Source organism: Vanacampus margaritifer, chromosome 5, assembly GCF_051991255.1.
Source record: "Vanacampus margaritifer isolate UIUO_Vmar chromosome 5, RoL_Vmar_1.0, whole genome shotgun sequence".
NCBI lineage: Eukaryota > Metazoa > Chordata > Actinopteri > Syngnathiformes > Syngnathidae > Vanacampus > Vanacampus margaritifer.
The window spans coordinates 12,418,073-12,434,001 of record NC_135436.1 but is presented as its reverse complement, the minus strand read 5'-3'; positions in this window follow the sequence as shown (position 1 = coordinate 12,434,001).

The window sequence follows — 15,929 nt, the reverse complement described above, 5'->3', positions numbered from 1 at the left end:
AATTTGACCGATTTGACATGTCATCATCATTGCTCTCTTTTTATTTATTTTAATTTAATTTAATTTTAATTTTTTTTGTATGTGGTTGAGTATGTGCATGTGTCTTAAAAAGAAAAGAAAAAAGGAAAATGCTTCTTAAAAATAGTACTCAGAGTTAGCATATAGAGTGGCAAAAAATAATTTTCCCCCTTTTCTTTTCTTTTTTTTAACAGACAAAGAATATTACACATTTGTATGTAAGTTTCAAACAAATCTAAAGGGATATTATAGTGACAGTACCCTGCAGCCTTACTTAAAATGACGGTCTCATCCTCATCCAGTGTTAAATTTTTTCACTTCGCTCTCTCTGTTTCTCCTCTTGGACCGCCTCAAGTGTCATCTCAGTGTTCCGTCCTTGGTCCCATCCTTTCACATCTTTCAGCATTGTCCCCTAGCTGATCCATAGATGTTTTTGCTGATGTCCTTCCTGTCTAAGAGAACTTGAGCATGTTATGCCAGTAGCAAAAAAAAAAAAAAAAAACCTAGACACAAACCAAAATAACCGACTTAATCGCTAATTTTCATTTAGATGGCAATGAAACCGTCTCAATGACACTACTTTCTACCTGAGGCAAGAGGTGATGATTTGACTGAGTCACTGTGAGAATTCTTGGGTACGTGCAGGTACCGGACCCCCTGATACATTCACAGGGGCATTTGTTGCAGTTGAGTGGAGACAAAAAGCAGCTGGACCAAAATCTATGGAAGCAGGCAAGGCAGGGCAGGGGAATCTCAAAAATATAAGGCAAACAGCATAACTAGATAGCAGGTGGAGAAAAAAAAACATAATTTAAATGTCCCAAAAATGAGAAACTTGGAGGACAGGTCAATGATCGGAGACAAAGTGAAAGATAAGGAACCAAATACACATTAAATAAGATACAACAAATCACTTTTAGACACAAGTGCATGGAGAGAGCCAAGTACTTGACACAAGGGGAGCTGAATTGCCAAAACAATGTAAAGACAATGACATAATGAGCAGATAAGGAGGGCATACCAAGCAGTCACAGGAAAACATAATACCGGTACTCTAATTTACACAAACCAAGGCTCAATTGTGACAAGATCCAAAAGATAAACAATAACAAATATGGGTTGTTTGAGCTTTGTGTCTGGTTTGGTGGCATCAGTATTCCATCTCTGTTTTTTTGTACATTGTGTGGTACTGTTGGCTTTACTGATCTTCAATCCTCACTGGAACGATTCACAGATTAGTCGGCGAGAATAGGGCTGGAACCAGAATCGGCACTTCCCAATCCATCGTGCTCAAACAGAAAAGGGTGGAGTTGGGTTGACGATGAAATCCTCAATAAACTGGAGGCGTAAAAATATCCTGGTGTCTCGTTCATAAGTGAGAGAAGAATGGGAGGGCAGAACACGTTCATGCGAACTCTGCATCGAGCTGTGATGGTGAAGAAGGAGCTTAACCGAAAAGTGAAGCTCGCAATTTACCGGTCAATGTACGTTCTCAAGAATCCCAAGACCCGATACATGGAATAGGATAGATGGATAGATTGTGTGATACAGTTGGGTACAGAAATATTTGGACAGTGATTTTTTTAATATATTTTTTTGCCAGTACACACCACAACAATGGATATGAAATGAAATAATTTGCCAGACGTCATTCAGGAATTACAGACATACATTTTTAGGTGGCTCAATAGTATTGTATAGTCTTTTTCAAACTTTCACTAGAGATACATTCACATTACATTAATTGCTTACTATACTATTATTGATTTGTGCTGTTTAGTGCTTTTGCTTTGTTTTTAGTTTGTTTCTTACCCAAGCTATTATTGTTAAGCAGCTTATTTAGTTTTCAAAGCTTTATATTACAGTTTTTGCTTAAGCACAAAACACTACACATAAATAGCACAACCATGCACATGAGATGCAGAACATCTCACATGCAGTGCAAAATGAAGCACTCTTGTCAAAACTCTAAACACGTGTATGTAAACCATCTTAATGTTGCCCTTTGACATACACACGTGTCATAAGGTTCAACTCTGTTACACACTGCAACGTTTTACTTAATCAACTTTTAGCAGTTACAGTAAGCGAAGTACACAAAGAAAGTACAAATACACAATATGGTAAATTAGTCGAATACAAGGTTAATACTACACACTTTTGAAAAGAGGATTAATTTGTCTTCATATAACCAAAATCAGTCAAGATAGACAATCACAACAAAAAGTGTACCAACACTGTAAGCCCAGAAAATGGACAAATAAAAATAGTCTACTCCCAGTACAAATTAAATTTACTGTATATCTAAATGTCATGTACTATATACAGTATATACAAACACTCACCTGTTGCCCTTTTATGGTGAAGCTCTGATTGCTAATTGTAAAACTGAGGTACAGGTGTTAAAGCATGTGATGAGTATAGCAAGGCAAGTCAATTCAAAATTTTGACTGTCATTATGTTCTTTATGAAAACAAGTGTTTTTCTACATGAAAAGTTATGCTTAATGCAGAGAATTGTGTGTAGCATTTTGAAAAAGGTGTGTTTTAGAATGTCAAACTGAGTCTAAAGCAGGATTTGCATTTACGTTTTAGTGAAACTGGTTAAAGGATTTGGTACATGAGTTACATGTTGTGGTAACTTTGTCTCAGAAATTGTGTGTTAACAATCAAGAAAAACTGTATTATTAGAGGGTTGATGCTTTGTTTTTCAGTGGGTGATACGTAAATAGTCATAAATCAGATATTCTCAGCAAAGTGTCAGTGGGATGAATTTGCTTGAAATAGTCAAGGAGGTCTATTCGGGGAGGAACACGAGTTCCAGTGGTCATTAACATAGAATACTGCTGGGGATGTGTACCCTTGCTGCAAGTGATAAATTTGTGTGGGTCAGAGGCTTTGTGGACAGTGGCTTTTTCGCCCCCCATTTTATGTTGCCAATAATAAATAAGTAAGTAAATAAATAAATAAATGCAGTTTAGTTGCCAAATGCATATTCCTAGTAATCTGTTGAATTTATTCTGTCATAGATTAAACACACAATTGTGTAAAATGCAAGTTAGAATTGTTCAGTATTAATTTTTAATTCGGGTGGGAATTGTTGATATATTTTTGGGGCAACAATTTCCCCACAATTAATTCCACCACACATTTTACATTATTGATATATTTCTTATATGTGAAGAACATCCTGGGGTTATTTTAAAACCTCCAGTGAATGTGAAAATGAGCAAATTACAAGTTGTACAATAAAAGGGACATTTGAATGTAATGGCTCCACTGTAGGTCAACTCTAACACGCTAACTGGCATCAGTTCCAGACTCAGAGTGGTCTACCATCTGCCTCCAATGGCAAATAGAAGTAAATTAAATATAGCTCCCGAGCCAGAAATACCTGCAGAACGTAACAGCAGGAGAAAGAAAATCATAAATTAGCAGCACCGGGCAATTGTATATGAATGTGAACAGATGGCGGCGGAGAGCAGAGATTTGTGCATCATGGGAAATTGATTGGCATCCTAAAAGCAGTATGACAAGGGGATGGTTAAGGATAAGCTTGAAACTAACTATAAGTTCTGTTCCAAATGAGTTAAAAGTCAACCAAATATAGAGTGTGTCTGCTACATGATTCAAAAGGGAATGATGGTAGGTTTGGCAGCACTGGAGAGGGGAATGACGGCTGTCGATGCACATTTTACTGTACTTTTAACTTTACTGTAAATAGCGCTCCCCCAGGTTATTGCCACCTGTGTTACTCTAACAGATGGTCACACCTTCAAGCTGTGTCAAAGAAACATCATCTCATCTCTAACTATACAGTAGCAGCAGGTAACCAGAAATCACAAATGATATGTTCATCATAGCGATAATGCAATAAATTATTTTGGGTCATTTAAGCCAGAGACAAAGGCACATTTTCACAGCTTGCCTCATCAAAACAGGGTCAAATTAAAACCATTCATTTGTTCAGTCTTTTAAATTCATCTTGTCTGTACACAATCTTGCCTTATTGCTACTTGTTGTTTCGTGTGAACTTAAGATCACTGAATCAGGCATTTCAAGGGCTTTAAGTTTGATTATGAAATCTCCAAAAAAAAGAAAGAAAGAAAGAAAAAATAGAGAAAATAAGTGAGTCTGTAAAATGGCTGATACCAAAATTACTTTCAGTTTCAATATCACCGTAATGCATGACTGTGCCAGACTCTTATCCCGGAGTTGCAGTAATTAAACATATTCAACTCATTAAAATGGTCCCACACTGATATTATCACAAAAAATATTTAACAAACTGGAAAATATATACACTTGTATGGAGTAACAGTGTTGATCATTCCTGACTTTAATTTCATTTCATTTTGAAACATAAAGCGGACGTGTTAATGACTGTAATAATTCATTTCATTTCATTCAATTTGTGATGCACATCATCTTCGATGTGCAGTGATGATATGGAGGTTTGATTATCTAATTTCTCCTCAAATTTGCCACTTTTTGCTCCTCAGGTAATTTCCTCAACTCCTTGATGGGATCTTTGGTACGAGGGGCTAACATGTAAAAAAATTTGCGAAAAGTGGGAACCAATGAGGCACACTGGGACAATACAAGGAGTGGATGGAGAGAGCTGATTTGGGGAAACGAGGTCCCTGCATTTACCTATGCGGAATTTATAAATTAATTGGTTCATTAGAAAGTTTTGCCCCAAAAACAAAATAACTAAAATTAAGACAATCCTGTTTCATAATTTTCCCTATTATAGAGCTCAGTTGTCTCAAACAATGTTAATTCTAAATTCTTAAAGGTATGCACACTTTTTAGTTTATCTGTTTGCCATATTTTATGGCTGTTATTGTAATTTGACTTCACTTTTATTCATAATCAATAACTGTTATCATAAGTGTTGCTTGAAGAATGTTTCCTCATTTCACCTATTCAAGCAACACTTGATAATTGATTCTGACTGTTGTAGTGACATTAAGAATTCTTATTCACTTTTGAAATAACTATTTTCTGGATTGCCTATTTTGCACAATGCTTAGCAGCTTAATGAGAATGTACATTGCTAACGACTTTCTTTGTTTCTTGTCAACTTGAAGAAAGCATTGGTAATCGTAGCCTGTTAAAAGGTGAGCACTGTGTGTAACGGCGGCGAGGCAATACACGATTTCAACAAGCCACTTAGACATAATTAACTTATTCTATTATGGCCAAGAGTTGAAAGCCTTCCTGAAAAGCATCGTAACTAAGTCGTCTCTGATTATTTTATTTACATCCTCTTAATTTCACATAACTGGGACAGTTAAAATTCGATTGTTGGCTTTGTTTACCACATTATATTGGCAAATGTTTCATTAACCACATTGCAGAAGAGAGGGTCAGAGTTGGAGTACACTCTGGATTGTTTGACAGTTAGCGGTCAGCAGTGGACTGATGAGGACAGCAAGTGCTGGTCAGGTCATTTGGTGGGCGGCCCGCCCTTCTTAACAGAAGAGGCAAACATGCAGAGTGGAGAAACCGACCACTCGAACCCTGACGCTAGGCCGGCTGAAGGCGTCACACCGATGGCGAGTCATAAGTGTCAATTGGTCATCCAACCATCCATCCATCCATTTTCACAACCAGCCAAGCAAATCAAACTTTACTCCTGCTGTAACCAGGTCTAAGTTGTGGCGCAGGTGGTGTAACACAATTTTGATGAATTTGATCAAGGTGCAGGCAGTCAGTTTCTGAAATCTGTGAATATGTTTGGTGGATATCATAGTATTTTGTTCATAAATATGACAACAGCGTACATCAAACACTCTAAATCATTGTAGAAATCAAATCAATTCACTGAACGCATAATTAATATCTCATCTATATACAATCACCGCCCTGGCCGCGACTCATCTATAGTGGGTGGGAGGGAGTTCCACATGGACTCAAATGAGCCGGTTGGAAGGTGGTCTCTAAGTACCAAGTACTTCACAGCGGTAATCTGTGAACGCCAGGACGACCAACTTCACATCAGGAGGAGCTCTGCTTGAAGTTCCTTATAAATGTACTTTGTGCGATTCAGTTGTGCGAGAGTCAGTTTCCACTTTGGCCATGTCAAAGGCTCTCGTGTGCCGAATTTAAAGGAAATTAGAGGAGCCACTTCCCTTGGTCGCGAAGCTTGTTGGCTGTGATCTCGCCCACAACGGTGTAAACCAAGCTTCCCCAATCCTGGTCCTTGAGGGCCATAATCCTCTAGGTTTTAGATGCTCCCAAACTCTAACACACCTGATTCGTATAATCATTTTATTTCGAAGCCTGATAATGATCCTGATTTTTAGAATCAGGTGTGTTGGAGGACGGAAACATCTAAAAACTGCAGGACTCCGGCCATCGAGGACTAAGATTGGGGAAGCCTGGTAAGACGCATCCTGTGAAAATAGCAAACCAAAAGTACCAGAATCTACAACTTCCAAGAAAAAGAAAGACGTTTTTAAGTGACAATATCAACAGTCTTACTTAAAGTGCAGACTTCTTGCTGGTTGACCGGTCTGTGCATAAAAGTTAGGGGCTGCTGATTAAGAAATAATCTGTTTTTTGAACATGGGATGAAGCTTGAGGACATGGAGAAAACCCACAGAAGCACAGGGACAATGTATATGAATGAATGTAGATGAATAATAGTTAGGATCGGCTTCATGATTAAAACTTTTGAGGAAGTCAGGCTACCCCACAAACACCGTGCTGCTTTCTAACGTCCATTTAAAACAAAATGAGATGAGCCTTGTCATCATCTCATATTCTGTGGAAATCTTTTAGTTGCAAACGTTAAAAGAAAGCCAAACACTATGTAGCCTACTGGATTGACTCAGGTAAGGGGGTGATGTGACTGGGAACTCTTTTGAAAGCAACTCTAGATTAAAATGGATGGATTCAACAAAACCAAAACCACTCATTCATTGACTTCAGTGTCACATACTTTCTCGATCCTGATGCCTATACTGACACCCTTGACTGATCACCAGCGGCAGGGTGGAACATCTACTACTTAAGACCCCTATGTGAACCATTACGCTAATCAATGCATAGCAATTGACCTCCTTTCAAGCCCTGTTTCAAATTAACTCACCCTTGACTCATGGCCGATTTTAAGTCCCAATGGGCATCGACTGGTCGTTTGCAGCAGCACTTTTGAACAGGTCGACCATCAGATGAATTTCTGCCATGTCATAAATTCAGTTGGGTTCAACAATGTACAGTAAAAGCAGACTTTTGGACTCCTCATTTTCCCCACACTTTGTGGATGAAGAGTATACGTGCGTACGAGCAAGTGTCTTGTTCTTTTAGTTTTTATCACAGATTAAAACAGAAAAAACAAGTGTAGCACATTTTTTGTTAGCACAAACCGTGTCAAAGCTTCCTTTTGTAATGCTGTGACAATCTGACAGTGTTTTGGAGCGGAACAGCACGTATTGTGACTTGGATTGTAAAAACTACCCCAAAAAATGTATAGACCCTGCTTTAACAATGATACACACATACTTGTTATCTTTTACAGGTATTACAATAACATAATTATTATAATATACTGTATGTTGTAGAATTTAAAATACAAAATAGATTGCTATTATTTTTGTATGTTCATGAGTTTTCTCTTCTTATTTAGTTGCTGTTTTTTATAAAATATTAAAATGTGTGATTTCAAACGGTCTTTTTGGCTACAATGATTAATTACAAAAGGCTTGCACCTTTGTAGCAAATGTCTGCAGCTGCTAAATTAATTATTATTTAACATCACCAAAGATATATATTTAAATTAATTTGAGCAAAATTATATTTAACAGTCTATGAAATGACAGACTGGCTCATGCCTGGTCAATAGTCTCATTTAGAAATCTAATTAAGCCGAAATATTGTTCTTTGGAAATGATTATACTCAGAAGCAGTAGCTAATGTGATTTTCGTTTTAGTGACTTTGCAGGATGGGACACAGTTTGGGGTTTGTTCTATAAATCTCATACTGTGATCACAGTGGAGTTTAGTGTTGCATTGTTTTGTTCCTTTATTGACTTTTTAAGCTCAACTATTACTTTCATCACATCCAAATCTTGTCATCGTTATTTATTTATTATTTGTCAAAAGGTCAGACTGAATGAGGAGTCACGGAATTACTTGAAACCTAAAAATAACTGAACTTACTGCCCTCACTAAATAAAGATTTATTTTGAGGCGCAGGGAAGACACGCTTAATAAACATATGGTAACTGATCATGCTGACTTGCACATGAATTTTATATTAAAGGTTTGTTCTGTACTGTCACACTGTATAGGTTAACCCATCTGTCATATAATTTAGAACAGCGTACAGAACCGTTTTTTGGTAGAAAACAGTTTGTCAACCTTTTTGTGTTTGTAACTTTTTATACTTTTTGCTATGAGTTAAAAAAAAATCACACTAAAAACTCTAGTATCACATTAAATAAACATTGGGTTATTGCTTTCTTCCTAAGAATAATTGTTTGCTCCTTGTTGTTTTTAGGACTTTTTATATATATAATATTGTTTATACATCACATAAAAAGTTAGAATGTATACAAATGAGGAGATTAGGGAAGTGGTAAGTGCTCACAAACTTTTATGATCATATGGTGTGGATGGTGACGTGTTTGTGACTAAACTTTTCTTTGGTAGACTGACTTTACAAAAACATATCTGTATTATTACCCCAATCTGACTATATCCAGCCCCTAAACATAACCCTAACCCCGACTTGAACATTTTGCATATATTTTCAGTTTCTTTTTCCAAGAACTTAGAAATTAGGTTTTCCTGCAGGGACTAAAGCAATTAAGAAATAAGTCTGGTTCAGTGGTTGTGAGGAAAGAAAAATGAGTCTAACTATAAAGTCAAGTCACATCCCAGAGCAGTAGACTTTCGTCTCCAGAAATATTTTGTGCACAAGCTGTGTGATTGATTATTAATGAGGAGCCCCAGGTGATTGTGAGATCATTCAGATTCACAGATGCTAATCCTTGCGTACAAGTGTAGCACAAAATTGTAACAATAGGATGATATTCACTCATTTGTATTATTTTGAGGTATAGTAGGCACTTATATGCATATGTATGTACATCTATTGTTAATTCTATAGTATCTATTGTGCATCAAATGTACATTACCGTGATGCTGAATGCAAAGTAACTCTTGCTCACTAATCACTGCCAGGTGTTTCACATGAACACAAATTATACACATCCTTTGTTATTATTATTATTTTTGATCCAATTGACACACATGCATTACATAATGTCAATACGACTACTGGATCTTCAAAATAACATGTCCCAATGTGTTGTACGATGTAAATGGCGCATTCTCATAGCATGTCTGGCAGCGATTTTTCAAAGCATTTAGAAGGCAGATGTAGAGTGTGTCAATGGAATTTTAAATGGACATTTATTTTTACATTACCGTAATGATGTGTTACATCTTTCATTTCATTTAGTACATAGGTCAATGTCTCCCAATCAAAAGTGTTGAAAATGGCTTGCTTGCGTTGATGATGCAATGTTAATGATTGAACAAAATTCCATTTTTTCAGTCTCTTGAAGTGCTGGTTTTGGAGGCACAAGATAAAGAGAAAAAAATGGCAAATTTAGAACTAATTAATTTCGTTGGTAATTTTGATATTGATATATATAATTAAATATTTAAATATATCTAATATTTTAAGTATTTTAAGAGGATTTTGTGATGGCATAAGTTCATTGATGCCCAATATTGTTGGTCTGCATAGCACATGGATATCACTGTCATATGGTTTCCACATAATGTGAGAAAGCTTCACAAACAACAGCTGCATTTGGATGTGGATGATGAATGCCCTCTGAAAAGTTAACAATGAAATAAAGTATACATTTCAAAATAAGTTACATATATATAAACAAAGATTAGTGGGTGACATGATCATCGTCCTTGTATTTATAATGAACACATTTAACTATAATTTATGCCCAAGTGATTAATATTACAAGGAATTTGGTCCATTAATTTCTTCATTATTTCATTATTTACAGGTGTTCTTGACATTAATATTTATTTTCTTTAAGCCTCAACTTACTACTCACCCTTCTATCATTCCATTCACTCTTAGTTATGTTTCACAGACATCATGGCTTGCTTAGTGGTTTTAAGTGAAAAAATCATTAACCCAAGGGATATCTTAAAATGCAAGTTCAGTAAAGATATTGGTGAGTGTTTAGGATCCACACTGGATTGTGTAGAAATCTGTTGAACTTTAAAACAATTTTGTAAAGTAATATTAATTTGCAGTACTGGAAACTCCACTATGCTTACCCTAATTTCCCAACATGAAAATGAAATACTACACGCATTAGCAGTTCTACACCACTGACAATTACACCCACAAAACAAACAAAAAAGTGGTTAAGTTAAAATTTAACGTGTAGCTGGAGGGGATGCTGGGTTTTGTTGCCGCTTTTTTCTGACCACACCAAATGTATACTGCTCCATTATTAGGCTCTGACGGCAGAGGAGGTGAATTTGCCCTATTGCCATCCTTTTGTTTCAAGGTATTGTCTTAATTTAATCTGGTTACATATATACATACAGGGTATCTCACAAAACGACAAAATTTTTCTACGATTTTTACAGGGCTTTGCGTTTCAAAACATCACTGCCTGTGACGAAAGATGTTCTGAAAGCTCATATGTGATCTGTGTTTACATTTGGAAACAGTATGGACATCCTCATAAAAGTGTTGGCACATTTACTTTTCTAGGTTCTTTTTTCATGCTTGTTTTTACAAGGGTAGATACTGCTCCACGTACAAAACCACAAGCGAAGGACGACGTTAAGGACGGTTATTTTCCGCCACCTTGCCATTCCAAGTCCAAGTCAGGTTCTCCGTCAAAGACACCAACGCCGATATTGGGTCAGACTGGGACACACTGCCAGCTGGTGGAAGAACTTTGAGACGGAAATTGTGCTCCCGGAGGAATGGCGTGAACATTTCCGTATGTCCCGGTCCTCGCTCCTGACATTGTTGGTGTTAATGTGTCCTTTCACTGAAGGGCAGTCTACTGTCATGCGATCACCAGTCAGTGTTGTCTTATAAATGTTCTGAAAACGTTTAACGCAGTAAGGTAGGTGTAGGTGATTTTCTTTTCCCTTCTAAAATGAGTCACATTTTTTTTTCTAGACGGAGTGAGCATTATATTCCGTTTTTCAAAAATCTTGCTTTGTGTGGACAAAGCCTTAATACATTTTCTGATGCACCTCTTATCTTTCTGATTCTTACCCTCAACCATCCTTCGTCACAGTTGAAACATCCACAGGAATGCAACAATCATAGGCTTCATTTACGTGCTCAACTGCTTTAATCTCAACAATTCAAAATCAACATGTCCATTTTCCCACTTCAGTTAGCCACATGAACATCATCTTGACCACTGCACTAAATTTACATCATCTCTCTGCCTTTTTTCAACCACAACCACGCTATATTCCATTCTCGACAGACAAAGGCACCTCTTTCCTCTTATTATTCCCAAACTTGACAGTATACTGTAGATAGTTGATTACTTGCATCGTTTTTCTGTATTTCAAACATACCAAATCACAAACGAACACAATTTCAGGCTCATCTCATTCTACTCTGTAATTTTTCAATTTACTGTGCATCAGTCAATGACACCAATCACCCATCACCACCTTCCCCAAAGGTGTAAGTTGAATTCTTCACCACATCTTCCTCGTACTGTGCCTGTCCCCCCTTGGTCAATTACTGTACTATGACTAAAAGCTCACCACCTCAGTATAACTCCCAATACTGACACATCTCACATCAGAAACAAAAATGTCTCTGTTTACTGAGGTGGATTTTTTTGATACGTCATAATAAAGATAAAATATTTGGATATTAAAATGTTATATTTATATATTTTTTTACAAAGATATACTTAACTCAAGATTGAACAAAATTTCTAATCACATCAAAATACTGTGTATGTGAATGGAATTTATACACAAGGTGAATTGTATTGTATTATGTTAAAAGCATTAGAGCACAAAGTGCTTAATGTCCAACCATGTATTTCTAGTGTATTTAACTTTTGTAGATACTGTAACTTTCAATAATTCAATTTGATAATTACAGACTGCCACAGTTTATGAGTGTAGCTTGTACATTTAGAAACATAAATGGACTCTAATTGTCTTACCCTTTTGTCTAACAGCGGAATGCAGTGAAAAATTAGCAACCACCAGACTCTTCTGTATTTCATTCATTAAACACGAGTGTTGGCGAGACTGTACGTATATGCTGAATAAACACGAGTGCCTAGGATGTAAAAATCTGTGCAACATCAGTCCTTCAAGGAAAGTGATAAATGAGATGTGGGGACTGGCATGTTGGTCTTGTTGTGTCTCACTGTGACAGAGAGTCAACATCAGCTTGCTGTCCTCTGGGCATCCTTTAAGAGTGACAGTTCGCCACCCAGTATGTACACAGAAACATGTTTACAAATGCATGAACATAAATCTGACCTCCCTGTTGTGCCTTCCCGAAGAAGAAGCTGTCTGCTTGGATTTGCAGTCTCATTTTTTGGATCGTTACCTTAGCCCTTCATGACTGGAGATGAGGGAGGGAGTGCATACTTTGACAATATTTCACAAAAATAGAGGCAAACAGCACATTTCCTCTTCTTTTCTTCATCAGCAGAATATTTCTGTTATTTGAAAATTATGACAAATAATTGGCGCCAGAAATCAATATTTGGATTGACTTGCGGGCACTCAACAATTTGTCAACTTCACGGTGTGCGCTTTTTATGGCATCATATGTTCTTAACTGAGAACACATTCCCTTCACTAAACATAATTGGCCTGATTTACTAAGACAATAAATAGCAGGTGCTAAATAGCGAGTTCACTCCAACAGATTGTGCCCGCTGTTGGTGGATGCGTTACGCAGGATAAAGGCTACAATGATTGTGATCTTTCATTAAAATCCCAAATAGCGGTCAGTCTAGCGGATTGTGCGCAGGTGTAAAAGTGATTGAGCCAGGGTTTTCCACTTTCGGTAGCCTTTATTTTCACCATGGAATATTTGGGAAAGCACCACAAGCATAGAATAAAGTTGTAAGTGATGGAATTGGAAGTGTTAGTAGAAGAGAAAAAAGAGACATGCCTGAGTTGCATAAAAATTATCTGATACAGTTATGAGCAAGTAAATACAAAGGTGAAAGGAGTTTTCTCAATAGATATATGTCTTGACAATTTCTTGTGACTGGCTCCAAGTTGGCCCTTTGATCATACAGGAGCTCCAAAAATGGTTAAATAATTATATATCTTGGTATTTCTTGTTTCTGAAATTTCTAAAAATATTTACATCAATGGAAAACTCCTCTCTAGCGCCTTTTATTTTGCTTGTGCTACACTGGCATTAGTGCGTGTGCGGTTTGCAACAGATTCAGATTCAGAATATTTATTGTCATTGTCCCAAGGGAACAACGAAACTTCGTTTGGAGCATCCATACAGCATAGTTGGTAAAGTGCAAAATCCCACAAAATAAATTCCCATAAAATAACCCAGTGTAAACATTCGACACAGTATAGGACATAGCGATTCAGATAGAATATTAATGTAACAAGTTTAATAAATCTTAAAATACTCCTTGCAGAATTTTCCAAATGAACTGTGCTACATTCTCAGTGCATTGAATCAATCCCAATGTCTTAGAAGACTTTTCACCTTTCAGTTCATGCCACAATGCTTGGTTAGGACCGTACCAGACTGAGTTGGTGTGGAAAACCCAACTATTTATGCTCCAGGGTGGGGGCACACTCCAAACAATGAATGGCATCATTTTTTGGAATGCCTAACAGTCATTAAGACGCCAAGTAGAAAGGCCACTGTCCGCCAAAATATTCCATTTAGATGTAAACAGGTGGTAGAGCTGCCTCTACAGTCAAAGAGAACTGTGTTTTTATTGTTTGTTGGAGGTGAAGTTACTGACTCACTTGGATGAAAGGGTGGCGGATAGCTGGTAAGGTAAGGTAAGAAACCCTCTGACTTCACAGATGGTCTTTCGACTTTCACGAAGATGGTCTACTCACTCCTCTTTCCAAACCATCAATCTCTTCTGTCAAGAATATGTGCATTTTGTCCTAAAAAATAAATACATAAATAATGTGCTGGTTCTTTTTGAAGAGTTAGCTTGACTGTGTTTTACCTTAGAGATAGATCAAATGACTAGCTGGGGTGCCTATGCTCTTTCTCTTTGGCCTGTGGGCTGGTTGGCACATTTTTAGCTTGGTGTTGTTGGGATCTGGTTATGCTCAGTTTGTATTTCAGTGGGTGGCGAGTTTTCTGTAAAACCTTACATAGAGGTCCTTGTGGTCTCCAGTGTGGACATCACAGTAAATAAAAGGCAACTTATTGTCTTTGGCTGCCTGCCTCGTGTGAACTTAATGTTATTGTCGACTGTGTTCATATGCTTGGTGAATACATCTCCTACAAGTCAGGTTTCCAGGAAGCACTGAGGACAGTTTGAGGAGGACTTTTAAAAACCCAGCAAGCACGCACGGGTTTATGGTAGGCTATATTGCTGTGGAGAAAGGGTCGTTTTGAGAGTAGCATAGTTATTTGATGATTTCACCAAAACAAATAAATAAAATTGAAAATGCAAGCTAAAATAATTTTTCTGATCAAAAAATACCTAAATAGAATTTTTGAGCGAAATATAGGCTATCCTTGCTGGACCGTTCTGTTCATTTAAGTACTTTGGATTTTATGTTGTCAGTCTACAAAACGAGAAACATTGGCTTAGGTGGCCCAATGAAGTAATAACGTGCGTGTACGCCTGCAAGCACACGTTTTGCTGCCTTCACCATACTCAGCTCAGCTTTTGCCCGGTGTGGTCCATATTCTCCCAGGCTATAGGAGGCAGTGAAGAGCGCCTACAGTATATGATATACTTCACCCCATTAGAAGTAGAGTACAATTTTATTTATTCATTTATTTTCCAATAAACTAACAACTTCAGCAGTTTGGGATGAATGGTCTACATACATTCAACAAAATAAATGAAAACAAGGAATCAGGAAGTAAAAACACTGTTGTTCTACGACAGCGTTTGCTCGTCCGCTATGTTTTTTCGCGCGGACCGTCTGCGTATCCCCTGCAACCGCCCGGCTCTTAACCCGCTTGCAGCTCCAACGGAGGTTGGTGGGAGTGGGGAAAAAGACGGCCACAAGCAGTGGATTGCTATTCAAAAAGAAAAAAAAGTGTTACGTACAGTATTTTTTTTTATCACTCTTGTCATGCTTTGCAACTTGTTGGGCAAATTTTCTTGTGAGTCCTAGTAAAAACATTATACACAGTATGGCTGAGTAGGCTGTAAATAAGTATGAACATGGCAAGACTAAGCTATTGACAGGTAGCATGAATGACTTTGAACATTTTGGCAAAAATCCACCTGTTGACTCAAAGCATGGTAAAACAATGCCAATTCAATAATTGGTTAATCAGTAACTTAATTAATAATTCAAATATGTTTCAAATTTTCTCACACCATCCATACTCTTGTCATTGAGATTTCATGTGGCTTGAGTTCAAACACTTGAATGAGTGGTAATTACTAAGGATAGGCAATACCTTTGTGTGCCTATGCATAAAGCTATTAGTTCCATATTCACTTCAATATCTTTCTGGGGAAGCGCTTCACCAATGAATAGATTTCCCAAATAAAACAGGGAAATGAAAAGGTGTTTGCCTCTCTTTGGAAATGATAGGGTTCAAGCACTGATTTTTTTCCTGAGCCAATCAATCTGTGACTACAATTGTGTTGGTCTTCACAATCCAAAAAGGCAATCAAAGCTTCCTGTGGCTTGTATAATAGAGAATGTATGTATGGGAAA